The 23,562-nt window shown below is 39.8% G+C and overlaps 1 pseudogene; it reads left to right on the forward strand.

The window, feature by feature from the left end:
* The first annotated feature begins 21,166 nt into the window (after window positions 1-21,166).
* On the forward strand, window positions 21,167-22,537 carry LOC149147471 (cyclin-dependent kinases regulatory subunit 1-like; annotated as a pseudogene).
* The last annotated feature ends 1,025 nt before the right edge of the window (window positions 22,538-23,562 follow it).

Here is a 23,562-nt window from a genome sequence, read left to right on the forward strand (position 1 = left end):
GAGTTACAATGACTTGCTCCGACCCAACATCAACCTCCCAGTAAAGAAGCCCCTCTTCACCTCAAACAAAGCTTAGATCACCCAACAATCTGATGTTCGTCTCTAGAAACCAATAGCAATTCCTTACAATATGCAAAATTCCAGCCTCTGGATCTCTGGGATGAGGGATCCATATATAGATATCTGTAAGGGGGATGAGTCAGCTTGTGATTTGATTAGTGTCTTCTCTTTGACAGTTCTTGCTTCCACTTGGAGTCTGAGGGCCTCTTACTCATCCTTGGTCGAATTCAGTGAGGCAAGTGTCACAGGAGAAGATTTTGGAAGCTTCCATTGCCTCTCCACCTCGCGGAATGACACTGCCATTTGTAATTTCTCGCCCAATGCACCCCACAGAAGGGACTTTTGAAATGAAACGCACCCTCACAGTGTATTTGGGTGAGATGCAACGCACCTAGCCAGTGGAGCAGCTACAATGATCCTCTTTTGACCAATTCTGAGTAGTTTTTCATGGAGAACTTCTGGGAGAAGTTTTAATCTATTGACCTTATTCCTTTAGGGGTTAGAACAACACTTTTAAGGACTTAGGAGCCCTTGGTTTATGGACAATTCGTGCTTGGGGTTGTAGGGCACAAAAATGTCTATAACATCAAGAAACCAACAACAATTCCTTACAAGATGCAAAATTCCAGCCTCTGGATCTCTGGGATGAGGGATCCATATATGGATATCTATAAGGGAGATGAGTTAGCTTTTGATTTGATTAGTGTCTTCCCTCTGATAGTTCTTGCTTCCACTTGGAGATTGATGATCTCTTACTCATCCTTGGTCGAATTCTGAGAGGCAAGTGTCACAGGAGAAGTTTCTGGAAGATTCCATGCCTCTCCACCTCGCGGATTGACACTGCCATTTGTCACTTCTTGCCCATCGCACCCAATAGAAGGGATTTTTGAAATGCAACACACCCACAAAGTGTACTTAGGTGAGATGCAACGCACTTTGCCTATGGAGCAGGTGAAATGATGCTGTTTTGACCAGTTTTGAGCAGTTTTTCATGGAGAACTTCTGGGAGAAGTTGTAATCAGTTGACCTTGTCCCTTTAGGGGTTAGAACAACACTTTTATGGAATTAGGAGCCCTTGGTTTATGGAAATTGTATGCTTGGGGTTGCAGTGCCCAAAAATGTCTATAACAGTTGCCCCCTAAAGCATGAGGTCGTTAATCTTTTTTGATGTCGGGTGAAATGCTTTATTATGAGGATCCAAAGTTCATTCAAGTTTGGAGGAGACCTGTAATAAGATACAATACAATACATTATCTTCATAATTTTTTCATGATTTAGCTGAGGCCGGCATTCCCATGCTCAGCTTTATAAATTCATTTTCATGTACATAGGACAGACAATCGTCTGAGTGTAGACTGATGATTCTGGTAGAGCCATCATCTCTTTGATTGGATGATTATCTGTGCAGCAACAATTTACATTCGATGTCTTTATTTCCCTGAATATATATCGTAGCCCGGATAGATGAAACTAGATACGGGGTCTTCAATCTCATTCGATCTTAACTCCAAGTACAAGTCTATCCATGTGAGAGATGTTCTAGAGTCGAACATGGAAAGACATCGCCTGATTACCAGCCAATGATGTAAGCTGTTAACAGGCGTGAGAGGAATCACTGATAATGATAATGACCCTCAAGGCACTGCAGTACAATTCACGCGGTGTGAATAAAGGACTTGGAGCCGAACACCACGCAAAATCTTTTGGTCGAAGGCCATTGATGTAAACCTGTCGCCGGAAGTGAGAAACTTGCCATTGAGTCATGCAAGCTTCAAAGTACTGCACGGGGTGTTCCTAGATCGACTTCTTGGATAATGAGCTGAAGTCGACAAGAAGTGATCCGTCATAGGAGGGCCTTAATGAATCCCACATCAATGACACAGAATGGAGCAAATGATTTTAATGGAGGTGAAAACGATCTGGTGATATAAGGTTCAGGGTGGCGGTTATGAAAGAATGGAGCGTAAATGTATTGTAGTGGGTGAGACACAGGTGAATTCTCTGAGTGACTTCTCTTGAACATATTGGCAACACTGACATGATGGATTGGTAGAATTAACCCCATATGTGGATGGTGTGATGGGACCATGGTGATGTGACCGGTGAATGAAACAACCCAACCCGACTTGGATGCGGAGTGAAAGTGTCATGTTCAAGAGCAACTTGCTACCAAAAAAGTTTCTTCAAGTTTTCTTCCCAATTTTTCCCCAGTCATTGCTGACCAGTACCTCTTTATTTTTGTCAAGCTTGAGGAGGATAACATATGCTTGTTCTATAATTTTCCCTTCGGGCAAACCCATCGCTATGTTTTAACGAGCCTAGCAATAGTGCGACTCGTTCTTGTCTGCTATGGATAAGTTTGTCGCTATTAGGTTTTAATGAGTTTAATGACAAAGATAACTCGGTCCTTTTCAATTTTAGAGAGTCTGAAAAGGGACGTAAAGGAAACTCCAAAATTCCTTTTTCGTCATCTAATCCCTTAAGCCTGAAAAATTATAAAACAATACAAAAGGGATGAATTTTCGATACTTTTAACGAGCCGAACAAAACAAGCGCTCAATCTTTTTGTGTAATAATCCCTTAGGTCCAAAAGATTAAAATATAAAGGAGGGATAGCACTTCTGGTCCCTTTAACGAGCTGGAGAGGCCAATGGATCGGCAACCTTTTCATATTTTACGAGTCAGTTGAAAAGAGCTTAAAGAAGACTCGTTTTTTGAGGAACGAGTGATAAAATTGGGTAGCAGCTCATTCCAGGTAAGGTTTGGAATTTTCCAATCACGACAGTGTTACAACGATTGCTAGTGGGATCACTCTTCACAACTATTCCTCAAAAGGGTAAACAATCAAATGGAGGTGAATGATCGGCCAATACAGAGTGGAGGTGATGATGAGAACACGACCAAGGCTTTAAAGGCTGAAGTACTACATTCACGATGGTTATTTACTGGGAAATAGTTCATTTTTTAATGAGCTTAAACGTGGGGAGAAACATTTGCTCATGACTTATGTTTATTTTTTAACGAGCTTGAACTATGTGCTAAAACTGCTCGATTAATCCAGTCGTATAATAAGAATGTATCATATATGAAAACGACAATTTTTAGAGTTTTGCCCCACATCCTTTCTTTATGCAAGTTAGGAAATGACAATCCAAAAAACAGATAAATGATTGCTCTTCGCTTGTACGCCGAAAGGTCTACATGCCCCCAAGTATAAAATAGAGTTTCAAGGTCACCTTTCATTCTACTGACAAAACATTTGTTTTATCAGGAAAGGTCTACCTCTTTCAGGTTACCAAAGATTGTTCTATTCACACTGCAAACAAAACACTTCTTCGGCGATGTCTACCGAAATTGACAAAGGTGAGACAATCCACTCACATAACTTTGACGAGGGAATCTTATTCCAGTCTAAACCCCTTTTCCAATCACGGACGGGAGTACAGACTAGTCATATCTCTCTTGTGGAAACCTACCCTATAACTGAAGTTTTCTTGCTGAGGCAGACCAGGGTGCATGCCCCCTAGGTTTCAGTCATGTCCCCCGAATCACTCGCGCTCATCAGGTGGACGGACTGGAGATTGATGAGAAATTCCTTGTGTGAAAAGACCATTTAGGGATGGTATATGACTATTTGCTATGCGTGATCTGGGAAATGAAAGCTGGTCTACAAGCTTGACCACTCTTCCTTCGTGCAGAAAACACATTACTCTAAAGAGTGATGAGACAATGGCTCCCATGCAATAAATATAGTCTCGTCCAAGGAGTAGATTAGAATCCAGGGGTCCTTGGACTACCATTACATTCATATGAACAATTTTCCCTCTCGTGTTATGGGCACATTGGGAAGGATCCCTAATGATCGACTGGTTCCTTTGTCAAAGCCTGTTAGATTTCTCACCTCAGGCAAAAGCGATAGCGAACGAAGCGCTTTCCAAGCAGTCGAGCAAAGGATACTCATAGAATCCCCTTCATCTATGACGGTACCAGCCATAACCATTCTATATATTTGAGCAATGATGCAAAATGGTACACTAGCCTGTAAACAGGGTTTGCCTAGTTGATTCCAGTCAAAGGAGACAACTAGGTTGCTTGGAGGTGGGACCGAATAGATGACCGGGTACGACTTTGACAAACTTCCTTCCTGCGGTAAAGGAATGGGTAAATTTCCCCCATGTTCATCGGATTCTGTGCTTACGAAAAGAATTTGGACGATGTCATCCTTGTTCTCTTCGGTGACTGTATCATCTAAAGATGGAACCTTTGAAGGCAAGACCGGGTCAACTACCGCCTCAACCTTTTGACTTTTGTATAGTATGGGTTCAGATGGTTCGTCTTCAATGATAGATGCTTCGGCCGACCACCTGGGCAGGTCAGCTCGATTTTCAACTAGTGATGGACTCGGCAAGAGTTTTTTATATCCAGGAGGAAGTCGTAACGGTGAAACTGGACGATCGTCCAAAACTCTCTTAGCCTCGTCTAAGAAGGGACAACGGTGGATGGCATGATCACCTTCACACAGTTTACAAGGAAATCTATATTTTCCTTTTTGTCCTCGGGTTTCACTTTCACTAGTCGACGGTGTGTTTTCAACATGATCATCAGAGGTTGACGACACTGGGTTGTGAAAACGAGGAGACCAGTCCCTTAAGATTCGAGGGATGCAGGGACAATCTCTATGATATTGGTCTCCTTTGTAAATGACACATGGTGATTTAGGCCTGGTCGGTGCAGTGTGTGGATTTTCGCTAGATGATGCTTGGTTGCCCCCTTTTGCTTTTGGCTCCTTCGGCTTCTTCTCTTTCTTCTTTTTTTCCTTCTTCTTCTCAGATACTTGATTTTTGGCTTTACCAGCCCCATCGAGCGAAGAGGAAGGAGGAGAGGAAGAATTGGATGATGTAGAGGGTTGGGGGGTAACTCTGGATTTGTCTAGTTGCTGACTCGATTGTTCAGGAATTGTGGTGTTCTGAACGACAGAGGTTGAGAAGAGCCATACGGGCAAGCCGATTGTCAATCCTGGAAGCGACAATGTGGCCATATGGGGTGAACCAACATCTCCCCAAGAGGAGAAGGGACTAGGATTTCCTTGGTTGGTGGATTCCATTTTCTCAACCTAAGATCAATGTAGGAAAGGGTGATGATTATTCCATTTAAAATAAATTTTAGACGCTTTGACACAACTTGTTTTTTCAATTTTAAAGAGTCAAGAAAAAACAAAAGATGACTCTAGTCGCCTTCGATTTTTAATGAGCCTGAAGTGACAAGTGCTCAGATGGACCTTTTCCGTTAAGGAGTCTGAAAAGGAACGAAAGGGACTGCTCTGGAAATCTAGGTGGAGGGATTACCAAACCAATCGCAAAACTTCAGAATACTTTTTACGGTATGGTAGTCAATCTTCCCGAATGCTATGTTCAGTGCATCACGATCGATAGGGCGGCAGACATGGCTTCCTATGGATAAAGGATCAAGCCTATTGTGGTCTCCCAAAATATACTCGACGGTACGTGGGAGCACAAGTCCATACTGGCACTTATCGTCTCAAAGTGGAGGAATCACCCAACCATCAGTGAGAACAACAGTTACCAGGCTTTACGACGCCGGAATACGTCTCTAACCTAGACTTCTAGATGTTGTGCGTTAGGTTCGAAAGCATTGTTAGATTCATTAAATTTATTTTATAGTTGATCTTGCTTAAGAAATTTTCCTTTTAGGTTCACCGCGTGTTGTAGATGTACAATTCCTAAAATGCAATCTAAGATGATAAACAGTCTTTTATCTTCTTTGTGCAATGAAAATCCTAGCTACTAAGGAAAGAGAGACATTATTCTTTCACAAAGAGCAAAGAGCGCACACTATATGCACTGTCCTAAATCAAACCAATCAAACAGTCTAAATGCAAATGCACATGCATGTATTTGTTTTCAGCCTTCTTAATATGTGAATGATAAAAAGAAAGCTAATGCGCAAATCTGAATTACTTTTCAAGCGACAATTACTAACAAGTTTCTTTTCAAAATAAAAAACGAAGACAATCACAACACTTTACGATTCAGAAATGAATACTTTCTTTTGACACTAGAAAAACTACAAATCCAGATCAAATACAACAGTAATAGGGTAATCGACTATCAAGAGCAATCAGACTCTCTTCTATGACTGAAAATGACACTTACGACACTTTCAAATCGAGAAACGATAGTACAACTACGTTACTTTTTTGCAAAGGAGAACTGAAAATGACTCAACAAATACACAAAAACATTTACAGTTCTTTGCACAATGGAGGCATAATAACAAGAAGGAAAAGGGGTTTCAAATAGAGATATACTGACTACAGGCAGCAAAATTCATGAATAGAACTGAAAAGAATGAACAAAGAAACCAAAACTGAAGAACAATGCCTAGTCTGGTCAGTGCACCTGTAACACAGTGAACTTGAAATGCAGCGCACCTACTACACTTGGGAAGTGTACTAAATTTCAGATTCACAGAACAGAGCCTACGCTGGGCCAGAGACGCGACTTTGCTTAGGTTCCATGTCATAGTTTGTAGTTCAGTTGAGGGGTTTTGGCCAAACAAATGGTAATCAGTAAATCAACAATCAGGGTTAGATCTAAGGAGGTTACCAGAGCTACCACAAGGGTAATCAGAGAGTTTGTAAATTAGTTGTTTAATTCATAAACAAAACCCAAAGATTAACTGAAGCTACATTTATCTACTTTGCATTTGCATAGCAAATGCAGTTCGAAAGCTACTTGGCTCGACTTCAGGCTCCATTTATAAGTTTATAAAATAAACAACAAGGAAGATAAACAAACAACCTAGTCACTCCCTAGTGGAGTCGCCATTTTGTTACAGGGAAAAGTGTCTATATAGAACTGCTTATCCCACTAAGATGTGGTAGCTACCTTAGAAACAAACAAACTAAAGCTACTTTCATTTTTCCTTTATGAAAGATAGATGAGAGTAGAATAGAGGAGACCAACCTCTGTCTTGTGCTTGGCTCCTAGTTCTATTCCTCTCTCTTCTGATAGCCCTTTGCTACTTGCTTCCTTGTACGCCCAGCTTCACAGAGTACCTGTAGAATCAAAGTAGCATAACACTATACAAGAACATGGATCTATAATCATAAACAATCTAGGATCAGATGTAAATTGACCATACAAATGCATAAAACATAAATGACACAAGAGTATGGAGGAAAACTTGAATAGCTTTTATTGATAATCAAGAAAGAGCCAAGAGAGTACAACCAGTTGTTCTGACCCAACATCATCCTCTCAGCAAGTAAGCACTTCTTCACCTCATACAAAGCTTAGATCACCCAACACTATGATGTTGTCTCAAGAAACCAACAACAATTCCTTACAAGATGCAAAATTCCAGCCTCTGGATCTCTGGGATGAGGGATCCATATATATATATATATATATATAAGGGAGATGAGTCAGCTGGTGATTTGATTAGTGTCCTCCCTCTGATAGTTCTTGCTTCCACTTGGAGATTGATGATGTCTTACTCATCGTTGGTCGAATTCAGAGAGGCAAGTGTCACCGGAGAAATTTCTGGAAGATTCCATGCCTCTCCACCTCGTGGATTGACACTGCCATTTGTCACGTCTCGCCCATCGCACCCCATAGAAGGGCTTTTTGAAATGTAATGCACCCACAGAGTGTACTTAGGTGAGATACAACGCACTTTGCCTATGGAGCAGGTGAAATGATCCTGTTTTAACCAGTTCTGAGAAGTTTTTCATGTAGAACTTCTAAGAGAAGCTGTAATCAGTTGACCTTGTTCCTTTAGGGATTAGAACAACACTTTTAGGGACTTAGGAGCCCTTGGTTTATGGACATTTTATGCTTGGGGTTGCAGTGCCCAAAAATGTCTATAACATAGGTAGCCGCTGGAGGATCTTGGAAAAGTTTTCCATCATCATGTTCCTTTGTCGCTCGATAGCTTCTTCGATCAAGATTTTGATAGGATCTCTTTCCCCCTAATATTTCTTTTCACCTACCATGGGAGGCTGTTGGGATTTGTGAGTGTTAAGTTATGGTATGTTCTATGCTTATAACAATTTACTTCTTTTTCTTATTATATTCCATAGATTAGCAATCACATGTACATAAAGTAAAGTGCAGATAGAACATTAAATGATCGATATAAAACAAGCTAAGACAAGAGACACAAGATGTGGAAGCTAGCCAGGGAAAAACCCCACAATGTGTGGGGAAAACCTTTGATAAATTCTTCTTTTATCTTCAATAATTCAGTAGAGAGAAATAATACGATAAATCTGATTTATATCCCAGTAGCAAACCCTAGATCAACAACATCACCATTTGCAGCTTCATTATCAAACTAGGGCAGACGATATCTCACAAACGGACCATCGGATCGAGTTTATTCCACCACCAAAAGTTGCGGCTTTCAGAGGAGGTTCAGGTGAACCTATAGTGCAGTTCAGATGTGGAGATCTTCTAGTCCACATAGGTCAAACTTCACTTCTACAGTTACAGCTTTAGCTTTAGCAACTTCCTTCAAACTAGGGCAGTCGATATCTTGTAAACTATCCATCAGATTGACTTAATTCCACCACTAAAAGTTATGGCTTTCATAGGAGGTTCAGATGAACCTACAACGCAATTCAGATGAGAGAGATTCTAGTCAACACAGGTCAAACATTACTTCTGCAGTTGCAGGTTCAGTTTTAGTAGCTTCCGGCTTCACATGTGTGAGGGAGAGACCCTTTTCTGCGTAGTAGAGAAGAGACTCTTTTCTGTGCAATAGAGAGAGGGATGTGAAGAGATGAGTGAGTCCAAATGAGGAAAATTCCTCCTATATTTATACACAATGTGGGTGTTTGAATAGATGCGACTGTTGGGCTTTTGAGCCTACATGAGTTGTAGGTCAGCTTGATAATAATTCCATAATCAAAATAAATTCATATCTCCATGAATACTTACGGAATTGGATGATGTTTATATCAATCCTACACCTCTCAACGAGAGGAATCTAATGAACATATCGTCAGCCATGAACAAGATGACCCACATGAAGTTTTTCCCTAGTTTCCAATTTTAACTCTCCCTCTCAATTAGGGAGAACTTCATCTGCAATTTGTCTATCAGTCATTGCTATTCATCCATCAAATGCACTACCCTGTATAGCCTGACCCTTCCCCTGCTCTCCTCTATTATTCCTATTCTGCTTTGTCCTGTTCTGCCCTGTACTGATCTGTACGGCTCTGCTTTGTTATGTTCTTCTCTAATTTTGTTCGAATTATGAAGAAGAAGAAATGATCGAGGATGTATCATACTGACTCTAAGTCATTCTCATAGTATATACCACTCGTCCCAGACTAGTCTCAACCAACCTGAAGTCACTGTCATAGTGAGTACAACTCCACGGGTCCCAAACCAGTATCATCCTCCACTAACTCAAAGTCAGTCTCAGAGTGCGTACCACTGCTCCCAGACCAGTCTCAACCAACCTGAAGTCAGCTTCATAGTAAGTACCACTCCTACCATTGGTCCTAGACCAGTATCACAGCCTCATAGAGTGTACCACTGGTCCCAGACTAGTCTCAACTAACCTGAAGTTAGCGTCATATTATGTACCACTCTCATAGGTCCGTAACCAGTACTGCACTAACACGAAATCAGTCTCAGAGTATGTACCATTGGTCCCAGACTAGTCTCAACTTACCCAAATTTAGTGTCATAGTATGGTACAACTCCTACCACTTATCCCAGATCGGTATCATTGATCCCAGATCAATGGAGGTCATCCTAGCGTAGGTAGTATGGTAGATACAATGATGTGTCCATCAGTACTACTATGGTCGCTAGATTCATTTCCCTGCTCATTGATCAAACAAGAGGTACTTCCCATGAGTCCCAGACTGCATGGGTAGGATGCCTCGATAGGAGAACTAATCAATCTTGTCCTCATAGGAGAACACATGAATCATGCTACAATCGCCATGGAGAAAACATCAATCCATTCTGCCATGGAGAACACATCAATCCAAGCCTCAGAGGAGAACACATCAATCCTACTACAATTGCCATGGAGAACACATCAATCCAGGCCTCACAGGAGAACACATGAATCCTAATACAATCGCCATGGATAACACATCAATCCAGGCCTCACAGGAGAACACATCAATCCTGCTACAATGTCTCCATAGGGTGTACATGTATACCATCAGGTGGTAGTGAATTATCCTGTGGTCATATGTTGCTCCAAGAAGTGCCCCACACCCTCCTAGAGCTCCCAGACATCAATGCATCATACACGTCCCTCATCGGAGGGTCTTTGAACAACTCCAAGCTGTTCTTGGAAAGTCAGAAGTTTTACTTTCCTAAGTGGTTTTGTTAGAATGCCAGCAACCTGTTCATCTGTACCGATATGTTGGAGCCTTATAGCTCCCCGTTGCACCATATCTCGAATATAGTGGTATCTGATATCGATATGCTTAGTGTGATCATGAAATACATGATTCTCTAACAAACGAATCCCACTTTGGTTGTCATGAAGGATCACGGTGGTATCCAATGTAAATCCAAACAGTTCACTGAAGAGCTTTTGCTACCAAACTACCTCATAGGAGGCCATGCTGGCAGCAATATACTCTGCTTCGGCGGTACTTAAGGCCACCGACTTCTACTTCTTGCCCATCCAAGATATCGAAGCAAATGCCAAGGAGAAACAACACCCGTAAGTGCTCTTACAGTCCTCCACAATGCCTAACCAATCAACATCTGTGTATCCAAATAGTCTCACATCTCCAGTAGTGTATCTTATCCCATGTGTGATAGTTCAACGAAGATATCTCAATAGATTCTTGGCAACAATCCAATGTATGTGGTGGGGTTCAACTATATGTTGACTTAACGTGTTGACTGTGAAGCATATATCTGGATGGGAGTTCACTAAGAACATTAATACTCTGACGAGTTGTGGATACTACTGGCATTTCGTAAAACAGGTCCAGTAGCACTGTCGTTTAACTTCTTGAAGTCAAGCTCCATAGGGGTAGTTACAGACTTGCAGTCCACCATACCGAATCTTTCCAATATCTTCACCACATATTTTCCTTGAGATAGGAAAGTTTCCCCTGGCTTCTGCCATACTTCAAGTCCTAGGAAATAGTGCATCAGTCCTAGGTCCTTCATTTCAAATTCAGAAGCCAACTCCCTCTTACATTTGAGAATGAGAGGGTCTACACTTGTTAGAAAGAGGTCATCCACATACAACACCAATATGAGGGGTTTATCATCTTCAACCTTAAAGTAAAGGTTAGGATCGGCTTCACTCTTAGTGAATCCCAGCTTCTTCAAGTAGTTGTCGATCCTCTGATACCATGCTCAGGGTGCTTACTTCAGCCCATAGAGAGCCTCTTCAATCTGCATACATGAGATTTTCGATCGTAAATCTCAGATCCTTCGGGTTGCTCCATGTAGACCTCTTCTTTGATCGAGCCATGAAAGAACGCGGTCTTCACATCCATCTGATGTAGGTTTCATCCTTGTGAAGCGGCAAGGGCTATGATGGAGCGGATGGTCGTATATCTGGCAACAGGTGCAAATATCTCATCATAGTCTATACCTTCCTTCTGGGAGAAACCACGAGCAACAAAACGAGCCTTATACTTTTCCGTACTTCCATCTGCTGCATGCCTTATCTTGTAAAGCCATTTGGAAGTAACAATTGTCTTGTCCTGGGGTCTGGGAACTACTTCCCAGACATCATTCTTCATAATAGACTCAGATTCTTTGGTCATATCATCCTTCCATACTTGATTCTTGATGGCATCTGAAAATGATTAAGGCTCATTTTGTATGATCGTGCTCATGATGGTCAAGTATCCCTGATACCTATTAGGTTTCTTACTTTCACAAAATGTTCCTTGGGATGCAACATGTCCTTCAGCATCATCAAGTAGCTACCTAAGCCATGAAGGCCTCTTCCTAGAAGAGGAAGGCTCATGTGGAGGAGGATCGATCAGATCCATGGGTTCTTCTACATTAGGCATTGATTCATCATCTTTTTCTTAGGGTTCCCTGGTGTTGGCTTCTTGAGAGCTCCTCAAACTCAGAAGATTGTCCACCTTTCTGAGAGCCATATCTTCGTCAAAGGAGACATCATGACTAATCACGATTTCCCTTTGACTGGATATACGTAGATCTTATAGCCTTTAGTATTTTCACCATAGCCCACGAAAATTCCCTTCTTTCTAGATGCACCCAATTTATTTCTTTTCTCTTTCGGCAGATGAAAATATACAAGGCTTCCAAAAATTCTAAAATGAGAAACATCAAGTTTCTTACCAGTGAACTTTTCTTCAGGTGTCTTGGAACCCAATGCTTGATGAGGGCATCGATTTTGTACATATATGGTAGTGTTTAAAACTTCAGCCCATAGAAACTTCAAAAGTCTTTGATCATGTAGCATGGCCCAGACAGCTTCCATAATCGTGTGGTTCTTCCTTTCTGCCACACCATTCTGTTTAGGAGTATATGGTGTAGTAGTCTCCCTCTTGATGCCAACCTCTTTACAAAAATCATGGAACTCATTAGATTCATATTCAGTCTCATTATCAATTCTTAAGATCTTGATCTTCTTTTTGGTTTGATTCTCGATCAGGGCTTTGAAGTGTCGAAACCAAGAGAACACTTCATCCTTCTTTTTCAAGAAGTATATCCAGGTCTTTCGAGAATAGTCATCTATAAAAGTAAGATAATATGAATATCCTCCCAAGGAGTTCACAAGCATCATACCAGATATGTCTGAGTAAACTAGTTGTAATATATCACAGGTCTTGCTTTGACTTGAGGGGAATGGTCCTCTTTTGAGCTTTCCTTTGGCACATCCCGGACATACACATTCTTTCTCTACTTGGAATTCAGGTTTTCCTATTACCATCTGTCTTACATCGGGTAGAGCTTTGTAATGAAGGTGGGAAAACCTACGATGCCAACGTTTGGTCTGAAGAGTTGTGTCACAAGACATGATACCTAACGGACTTCCACTTACCTGAAATAAAGAATCAACTCGAAACCCAAGAGTGAAAGCATCTTTAACATTATTTTTCCATATACGTACCTTGCCATCACTAAAGGTTACCTTGTAGCCTTTGTCTTCCATTTCCGAGATGGATACTAGGTTCTTTTTTAGATCAAGTACATATAATACATCTTGTAAGTGGATTGTATTACCTTGATTCAATTTGAGAGATACATTGCCTACACCTTTCACGGGGTATTTCATGTCATCTCCAAGGACAATTTCTAGGTTAGTTTCTTTGTCTACCATATTATGGAGTACTTCTTTGTAACTAGTGAAGTGGCTTAAGGCACCACTATCAATGAGCCAAATTCCCATTGAGTCCAAAAGAGCGGAGCTAGATAGAGTAGCTAGTAGATAATATTCAGCCTACTTATTGTCAACAGTGTTAGATTCATACCTGGAATTTCTAGCGTTGAATGGTTGCCCTCTTCCTTGATTTCTAGCATGCCTTTTACCTTTTCTATTGAATTTTCCATTCCTTCGATTACCATGAGAGGGATTTTGATCATTGTCATGGTGAGAGTCCTTTCTATCAAGGCATTCCCTTACATAGTGACCTGCTTTATTGCAAATGTAACATCGTCCTTTTCTTCCACCCTTAAGTCCAACCTTTCTTTTCGATTTAGACACTGAATTATTTCTTTTATTAGCATGAGAAGAAAAAGCAGTAGGAGGACCTTTAGGCAAGGGCATTTCTTACTCTTCTACCCTTGTTTCTTCTTGAATGCATCTAGCCATTAATTCCTCACAACTAGGAATTACATTATTGTTTAGAAGAGTAGTCCTGAACACGTACCATTCAGATGGTAATCCTCCAAGAGTCGTGAGTGCCATTTCTCTGTCAGTAATAGTCTCCCCAATAGATAGGATATCGTTATTGATCTCAGTGATTCTTAAGAAGTATGCTTGCATACTCTCATCTTTACCCTTCTTGATTTCCCTTAGCTTATTTCTAAGAAACAAAACTTGATTTGCATCATTAACTTTAAATAAACTCACGAGTCTATCGTAGATTTCCTTGGAGGTGTCCAGTTCAGAGATGTATGCCACCAAGTGCTTGTCGATAAAGTCCTAGATGATCTTCTTTTCTTTAACTTCTCCATTCTTCAATTTGTTCCTGGCAGCAGGAGGTGCATTTGATGGAGGCTCAATAATATTGCCTCTCACATGATCCAACACTCCTTGATCCTCAAGGGTTAGATTGGTAGACATCTTCTGTTCATCATAGTCAACTTTCTCACAGAGCATGTCTTCGATAGCAAAGAGTGTTGAGGACCCCATCGTTCTTTCAGGATAGCCTTGCTAATCTTCTCTTCGGTGATTTCTCTTGCTCTTGCTCTTTCTCGGGCTTTGTCTTCACCTCATTTCTGATATCATGTTAAGTTATGGTATGTTTATGCTTATAACAATTTACTTCTTTTTCTTATTATATTCCATAGATTATCAATCACATGTACATAAAGTAAAGTGCAGATAGAACATTAAACGATCGAAAGAAAACAAGCCAAGACAAGAGACACGATATCTGGCGGCTAGCCAGGGAAAAACCCCAGAATGTGTGGGGAAACCCTTTGATCAAATCTTCTTTTATCTTCAATAATTTAGCAGAGAGAAATAGTACAATAAATCTGATTTACATCAGTAGTAGCAAACCCTATATCAAGAGCATCAAGATTTGCGGCTTCATTATCAAACTAGGGCAAACGATATCTCACAAACCGACTATCAGATCGACTTTATTCCACCACCAAAAGTTGCAGCTTTCAAAGGAGGTTCAGATGAGCCTACAGTGTAGTTTAGATGAGGATATCTTCTAGTCCACATAGGACAAACTTCACTTATGCAGTTGCTGCTTGAGTTTCAGTAGCTTCCTTCAAACTAGGGCAATCGATATCTTGCAAACCATCTGTCATATTGACTTGATTCCACCACCAAAAGTTGTGTCTTTTAGAGGAGGTTCAGATGAACCTACAAAATAGCTTAGATGAGGAGATATTCTAGTCCACGTAGGTCAAACTTTACTTCTGCAGTTGCAACTTCAGTTTCAGCAGCTTCCAGCTTCACATGTGTGAGGGAGAGACCCTTTTCTGTGCAGTAGAGAAGAGACTCTATTCTGCACAGTAGAGAGAGAGAGAGATGTGATGAGATGAGTGAGTTTGAACGAGGAAAAGTCCTCCTATATTTATACACAACATTGGTGTTTGAATAGATGCCAATGTTGGGCTTCTGAGCCTACATGAGTTGTAGGTCGGCTTGATAATAATTCCATAATCAAAATAAATTCATATCTCCATAAATACTTATCGGAATCAGATGAATATCAATCCTACACCTCTCGAAGAGAGGAATCTAATGAACATATTATCAGCCATGAATAACATGACCAACATGAATTTTTTCCCTAGTTTCCAATTTTAACAGCGAGTCTGGTCTTGCAAAGGTTGCACCAGTTCAAGCCCTAACTCCTTATATGCTGACCTCATTGGGGGCATGAAAAGAAAAATAGAGAAAAGAAGTAGACCACTATGATACCACTGATCCAGATTTAAACAAGAATTCAACAAATTATAAAGACAACCATAAGCACAGAGATGTAGCGGAAATAATACCTCACTTCATTAATGTAAAATACATAATATGCTTACACAGAAAAATGGAAATAAACTAGTTAGGGTGATGGCAGCTTATCCCTAAGAAGAGATGTGACAACGACATGCCTCTAAACTCCTTACAATGAAGCTCAAGGGCATTTTTCTTATTGAATAATAAGAGCAAACCCTAAACAACCAAAACCCTAACCCAAGGAAATGTAACACCAAGAGTTTATGGGCCCCATTGGGGTGAGTTAGATAACCAACTTCCGGGGGTCGTGACTTTGTCATATTATCTCCATTTGATGTGAATGATAACCTGTTGGAAAGATCTCTCTGAAGACTACGACAAAAAAGACGAATTTAGATTAAAAAATTGTTGGAGATATATTTCCAAAAAAACGTCATTTAGGGCCTCAAAACGACTCTGGAAGTTTAGAACCCGAAAAACTGCTAAAAATAGTAAACTGTGCTACAATTAAGGAAACTAAAAAACTAAAAGAAGAGATTGTGGGGGTCCAAGTGGAATTTGTGGGTGGCCACCAATATCCCCCTGGATCACGCACCTTGCCTTGCTAACCTTGGTTTATCGACAAGACATGCTCCCTTGATCTCATTTTCCAATGTATTGACCTCTCCATCTATCAAAATGCTTTTCTTCCCTAACCATACCCGGTCCATTTCAAGTTCATGAAGTCCAAGGTTCCCTTGCCAAATGGCTTCCTGAAGTATTATGTGTCCTGCTTCACGTAGCAATGTGATTTCCTCGTCCTGGGCTTCACTCACTGTCACAGCTATGGGTTCTATTGCGTGTGGATTCATCTTCTCATGATACTTTGAAATTACAGTCCTTACTTCAGTGCGCCTCCTTGGAATTTATTTCACAGTGAGGGTTTTGCATATGGTCCCATAGGCCCATCGAACTGCTGGTACGTGCAAGTCCCAATCAGTGAGTCTCACCTAGTGAACCTTGTTCAACACTTCGCACACCATGTCGAGTGATTCCCCATGGATAATCGTTAGCACGTTTCACCTTTCTTGTTGTTGTGTTTTGTTTCGATTCTCTATTCTGGGAGTGGTGTGCGCTTGTGCAGGATGCATGTCATATTTCTATATCCATCGGGAAAGGTGGGCACACAAGTTGCTTTTCCCCTCGTAACCAACTCTCATCCTTTGCTGGGGTTTTCGAAATCGTAGGCACATCATCCTCTTACATCCATGCTAGTCCTTAAAACTTCCCTAATGTGTACTCCACTATCTTGTGGGCGTCGGGCACAATTCCCATTTCAAAGCGTCAAACCGCTGTTGTTCTGGCACTACGCTTTCCAAGTTGTCCAAGAATTCATCCACCATTGTCAACCCATCATACCTAGGCAGATCATGTACCTCTGTTGTCACATAGCGCAATGATCTAACCATCATGTTAAAATTAAGCATGGTTACTTCATGTAGTTATTTCTACCATTGCTCTATTTCTTCGTCTGAATCCAAAGTGTAGCAGCTTTTGCGCTCCCACAAAATCCTACCATCTTCTGTTGGATTCACCCAATCCTGTTCTCACACAGTTATCTTGTAGATACAATCAAGATCATCATCACTATCATCGTTGCACACTGTTATGAAACCAGCTCAAGAAAAGATAGAAAAGATAGATCAACGCCTTAGAATTCAGCCTCTTCGAGGGGGCAACCTCCTTTACATTACATAAATGAACAATTCTTTGATGATTCAAATGACAAAAGCTCCTTTCTATATATAGGAGTCTAAGGAGTCACAATATAATCCAGCCGACCTATCAATAATAATATAAAGCCACAAAAATAACAAAAGAGGGATTTTATGGGGTACAGAAATAACAATAAGGGGGTAATAGGGGCACAACAATATAAATAAGGGGTATAGCTATAATAGTAATGGGGTAATCACTAGTATTATAGGGACCCAACATGCCCCTCTCCTTCAAAAAAGTGTTGTCCTCAACGCTTGAGTAATTCTGGATACTTCTGCATAAAATTCTCATCCTCCCATGTGGAATCTTCAGCGGATAAGTTCTTCCACTTGATAAGATACTCTGAAATTGATCGATTTCGTAGCTGTCGAGTTCTTGTTTCTGTGACTACTTCCGGTTCCAATATAATTTTTCCTTCCTCGTCAAGTTCTGGAAATATTGTTTGAGTTGGGAGCTTGTCGCCTATAACCTTATTTAAACATGAAACATGGAAAACTGGGTGCAATCGAGAAGCTGCAGGAAGCTCCAATTTGTATGCCATAGTACCAATATTTTGCAACACCTTGTACGAACCATAATACTTTGGTGATAATTTATTATCCTTCTTAGCTTGCTTTAGGGACATTTGCTTATATGGTTGTAGCCGTAAGAATACCCAATCACCTACATCAAAACTTCTTTCACTACGATGTTGATCTGCCTGTTGTTTCATTCTATTTTGTGCCAACACGAGGTTATCCTTTAAGAGTTGGAGGACTTGTTGTTGATGTTCGATGTGATGTTCCACTGCCTGAACCTTAGAATTTTCTCTTAAATATGATGTGATGGATGGTGGTTGATACCCATAAAGTGCCATAAATGGGGTCATTTTTGTTGCTGTATGGAAGGAAGTGTTATACCACCATTCAGCCAGAGGCAACCATTTGACCCATTGTGTCTGTTTATCAAATACAAAGCAACGAAGATATCCTTCCAAACATTTGTTTACTATCTCAGTTTGCCCATCAGATTGACGATGATAAGATGAGCTATGAGCTAACTGAGTACCAAGACAAGAAAATATTTCTGTCCAGAAATTTCCAGTGAAAATGGGATCTCTGTCACTTACAATAATCTTTGGGTTTCAATGTAGCTTTTGAACTGTTCCCATAAATGCAGTAGAAACTGTAGTGGATTTCAATGGGTGTGATAATGCACAAAAGTGTGCATACTTGGTAAGTCTGTCAACTACCACCATGATGACACTCTTTCCCTCAGACTTGGGTAAACCTGCAATAAAATCCATTGAAACCTCCTCCCAACGTTGGCTTGGAATGGATAAAGGTTGTAATAGACCCGGTGTCTTAATTGTTTCAACTTTATTTTGTTGGAAAACCAAACATTCCGCCACAAACTTTTGAATATCTGATTTAAGGCCATCCCAAAAAAATTCCTTCTTAACCCTGTGGTAAGTTTTTAAAAATCCTGAGTACCCTCCTAAGGGAGAAGTGTGCAATTCCATAAGAATCTTTTATTTTAGCTGGGAATTCTTACAGAGGTATAAGCGATCTTTGTACCATAATGAATCATTTTGCCAGCTAAATGTATTAGAAGTACTGGAATATTGTTGTAGCTTTCGAATAAGTTCCCACACTTCTTCATCATTCTTCCATTCCTCCCTTTCTTTGTTTATCCAATCTGGTTGGATAATAGAAATGGCACACAACAATGCTTCCACATCCTCATCCTTTCTTGAGAGTGCATCTGCCACCACATTTTGCTTCCCTTTTTTGTAGATGATTTCAAAGTCATAACCCAACATCTTTGTGACCCACTTTTGTTGCTCTTCAGAGGATAATCTTTGTTCTAAAAAGTATTTAAGGCTATCATGATCCGTTTTTACCTTGAAGTGTCTTCCCATTAGGTAGGGTCGCCATTTCTTAAGTGCATGGAGTATTGCCAACATTTCCTTCTCATAAATAGCTTTGCTTAAAAACTTTCCCTTGATTGGACGACTTTCAAAAGCAATGGGTCTTTCATCTTGCATTAGAACAACACCAATTCCATTTCCTGAAGCATCACATTCCACAGTAAAGGTTTTTGTGAAGTCCGGTGTAGCTAAGACCGGTGCTTGGCACATTGCCTCTTTAAGATGTTCAAAGGCCGTTGTTGCTTCCGGAGTCCCTAAAAATGAATCTTTCTTCAATAATGTTGTTAGAGGTGCTGCTATTCTCCCATAATTCTTAACAAACTTGCGATAATACCCTGTCAACCCAAGAAATCCTCGCAGATGCTTTATCGATGTGGGGATTTTCCATTCCTTAATGGCTTTAATTTTGCTAGGGTCTACCTTAACTCCTTCATGAGATACAATATGACCCAAATATTCCACCTCCTAGACTCCAAAGAAACATTTGGATCTTTTTGCATATAATTGTTTCTCCTCCAATAGTTGTAGCACCCTGTCAACATGTTCAACATGATCCTTCCAAGACTTGCTGTAGATTAGTATATCATCAAAAAATACTAACAAAAATTTTCTAAGGAATGGTTTGAAAATTGAATTCATCAAACCTTGAAATGTTCAAGGTGCATTGGTAAGGCCAAAAGGCATGACCAAAAATTCATAATGACCCTCACGCACGCATAGGCCACATAATTCTGCACATAAGGGAACCAAGTCTAGTTGGGTCTCCTGCAGAACTAGAACAAGTCACGACCCTGCTATCATGGCTATGCGAGTCGTGAGGCTGCCCCTATTGCCGATTCCACTGTAATAAAAAAAAAATACAGCATGAACCATTGTGAGCGTCTCTAGAGCAACTCAACTCTGCATGGCCATGTGAATGAAATATTATGTGCGAAGATGTGTGGTGTTCAAATCCCCCTCATTCATGCTTCGGTGAAAAATAGGGATATGTACCTCCTTAGAGTTTATAGTGTTAGTGGTTGGAATCAACACCATGTCACGAGTACAAGACCAACCTAGTTGTGGATTCTGCTAGTAAAAAAAAAACCCTAACATGAACCATTGTAAACCATAATGTAACATTAATAAATTGATGTAACAATAATACGTTAGTGCATCAATGGTTAACCATGGTCAAACTTGGTCAACCTTCTTCAATGTGAGTGAATCTCATCAACTATGCTCAATAAATCCACCCCACATAAATCCTTTATCACTAATACAACTACCTTTATTAATATATCAATAAAATTTTCTACCTTTTATAAATTATATCCTAATCAATAGACTTATATCAACCACATTAATAAATGTGATTATACTAATTTATTAAAAATTTAATTTAACTATCCACTTCCACATTTTGGCATACTTAATTATTTCACGCGTAGGATTTTTGAAAATTAAAAATCTATTAAAAAAAAAGTGAACGTTAGCAACAAACCTCTTTAGGGGTATGAAATGAAATTGAGAAGTGTCGCTCCAATTCGAAAATTATAAATATGGTTTCTCTTCTGCTTCAATACCTGTAACCGAAGTCGTATTTCGCAGCATGGTTAACGATTTTCTGTGACGTATCTCGATTCCAATCTGCGAAATATTCTACGTTTTCGTCCTTCACTGTTTTCGCTTTACTGGGATTTTGTTGTTGTAGGCTCGCCTGTTTCAGCTGGTATTAATTTAGTTTCTTTCCTTCAATCCGCACTCCATTCTATAATACTCAGAAGCTTTGGGGTTTTCTTGATTGTTTTACCGGCAGGAAAAATGTCTGAAATTGAGTACTCGGAGAAATACTACGACGATAACTATGAATACAGGTTATAGCATTTCCCATAACTTCTCCTTTCAGGGTCTACAAAGTAGGGTTTGAAGACTCATTACAAATTAGGGTTTGAATGTGATGTTTGTTTGTTTGGTCAGGCACGCGACGCTTCCCCCTGATGTTTCCCAGCTTCTTCCTAAGGATTGCCTTTTGACTGAGGTAAGCTTCGGGTCCAATTTAATGTCATTATTTTCTTATTGGTCGAATTTAATGCCACACATTCTCTTGTTCTGGGCATCATTTCTTTCGATAATAAGAAAATAAATCGCATGTTGCGTCTGTTGGGCACTTAGGATTTAGCTTTCAGTTACATTGTTGGAACAACATTATATGAATCTTTATCATGGGATTATTCTATTTAAGATCATGAAGAAAAATTTTATTTTCTGTATTTTTCTGAAATATGATATTATTTTTCTTTTGGAAGGGTTTACTTTGAGCTGAATTGAAGTAACTTATTTCGGAATTTTCGCTCAATTATATATGTTAAAAATATTGTGGAATCTGCAACCAGTATATCTTTGCATACATCATCAACTGAATTTAATATTTACATGGTTTGAAATATATGTATTTACAAACTTGAACTAAACAAATTATTCATCAACTACCAGAGCTAAAATTCTTATTATTCATTCACCAACCATCAGAGCTATAATTCTTATTACTCACCAACCACCAGAGCTACAATTCATTTTCTTTATTGGGTTAGATGTAGAAGTAGCTGGAGGAAAGTACCCACGAATGAATCTCTCCAAATATCATGCGTACACTAGTGGTTGGCTTTTGCAATTTATTGTGGCCTTTTCTGAAGTGAGAGGGCTCTTATTTTCCCTCACAGTATTTGGGCTCTTACTTTCTGAAGTTATTTTGTGTTATATTTAGTTATTTTGCATTGGGTTCTTGTAGAGAAGATTGTGTCATTAATCGCTGCCAATGATCAAACTACGTTGTCTTTGCTGCCAATCATCAAACCACTTTGTCTTTCTTCTATTTTTAGCGGGTTTATTTTTTTAGGATATCCTATTTTATCTTCTTAGTTTATTATACTAATCATTTTATTGGGCAGTGCTTTTCTTCTATGTTTTAACAAAGAGTTGGATTCTGTTTATGGTTTTAGTTTTTTTAATGATGTGGGTTCAATTGATTTGAACTAACTTAGTTATTTTTGCAGAATGAGTGACGAGCACTTGGGGTTCAACAGTTGCGGGTGGGCGCACTATGCTATTCACCGCCCTGAACCCCAAGTTTTGTTATTCAAAAAACCTTTGAATTACCAGCAAAACCACCAACACGAAGCCCAACAAAGTTAATGACTTGCATTCAAGCTATGAGTAATTTCACTATACATTTAGAATAATAAAAGTATGAAATCTATATTAATTCTTATTGGTTACTTCAAGTGAAGTTGATGTTGTTGGAACTACTACACATGTACATGCGGACTCTTAGTTAGAGCATGGGACTACATGCAAGATTCCTTATGCATGATTTACTCCTTGATTTGCTCCTTCTTTAACTCCGCAACTCGTTAGTTCTTCTGCATGATTTACTCCCTAATTTGCTCCTTTCACTCCGCAACTGGCTAGTTTTCTCCGGAACTTGTTGTAGGTGTTGAATCTTCTCATTGATCACCACAATGGTGCATTACCTTGGGATCTTGTAACATATTTTCGAATGAATCATTCTTTTGTTCTTTCGATTTTCTTTTAGTGTTTTTGCTCTGCAAAGCTGTTGTTCAACCTTTACTAGCTAGATTCATCTCTGCATGTTTTCTAGCACATTTACATGGTATCAGAGTCCACAGGTTGCTAGATAAAAGGCACGCTGGTACTTTATTTTGCAGGTATTACAGCTTGGAGATCGAAGATCGATAGAAAAATGGAGTTTCCCAAAGCATCGATCCTAACACCATACAACTATCACGAATGGAAGGACCAAATGGCTCGATACCTTCGTAAAAAAGGGTTGTACAAGATTACCATGGCTACAGAAGTGGAAATCCAAGTACCTCAACCGCATGGATGAGGCCCACAGATCCATATGCATGTGCATCTCCCAGAGTTGTAGTTTCATCTATCTGACTACAATACTCCCAATGAGATTTGGAAAAAGGTTGAAGAACTCTACAGGAAATAGGATGAGATGAAAGGACATCTCCTCAAAATGGAGTTGTTGTCATTGGATCCACGGAACTATGACAGAATTCAAGACTTCTTCACCAAATATAATGATCTATTACTGCAACTCAAGGGTTGTGGAATTGACAAATCCAAGGAGGAGAGTCGCCAAGTTCTCTCTGTTATGTCAAAGCTTGGACTGGAATACTCTGTTTTTG

This window comes from Pinus tabuliformis, chromosome 9 (assembly GCF_031772625.1).
Source record: "Pinus tabuliformis cultivar Carrire ecotype Pingquan chromosome 9, CPIR1, whole genome shotgun sequence".
Taxonomy (NCBI): domain Eukaryota; kingdom Viridiplantae; phylum Streptophyta; class Pinopsida; order Pinales; family Pinaceae; genus Pinus; species Pinus tabuliformis.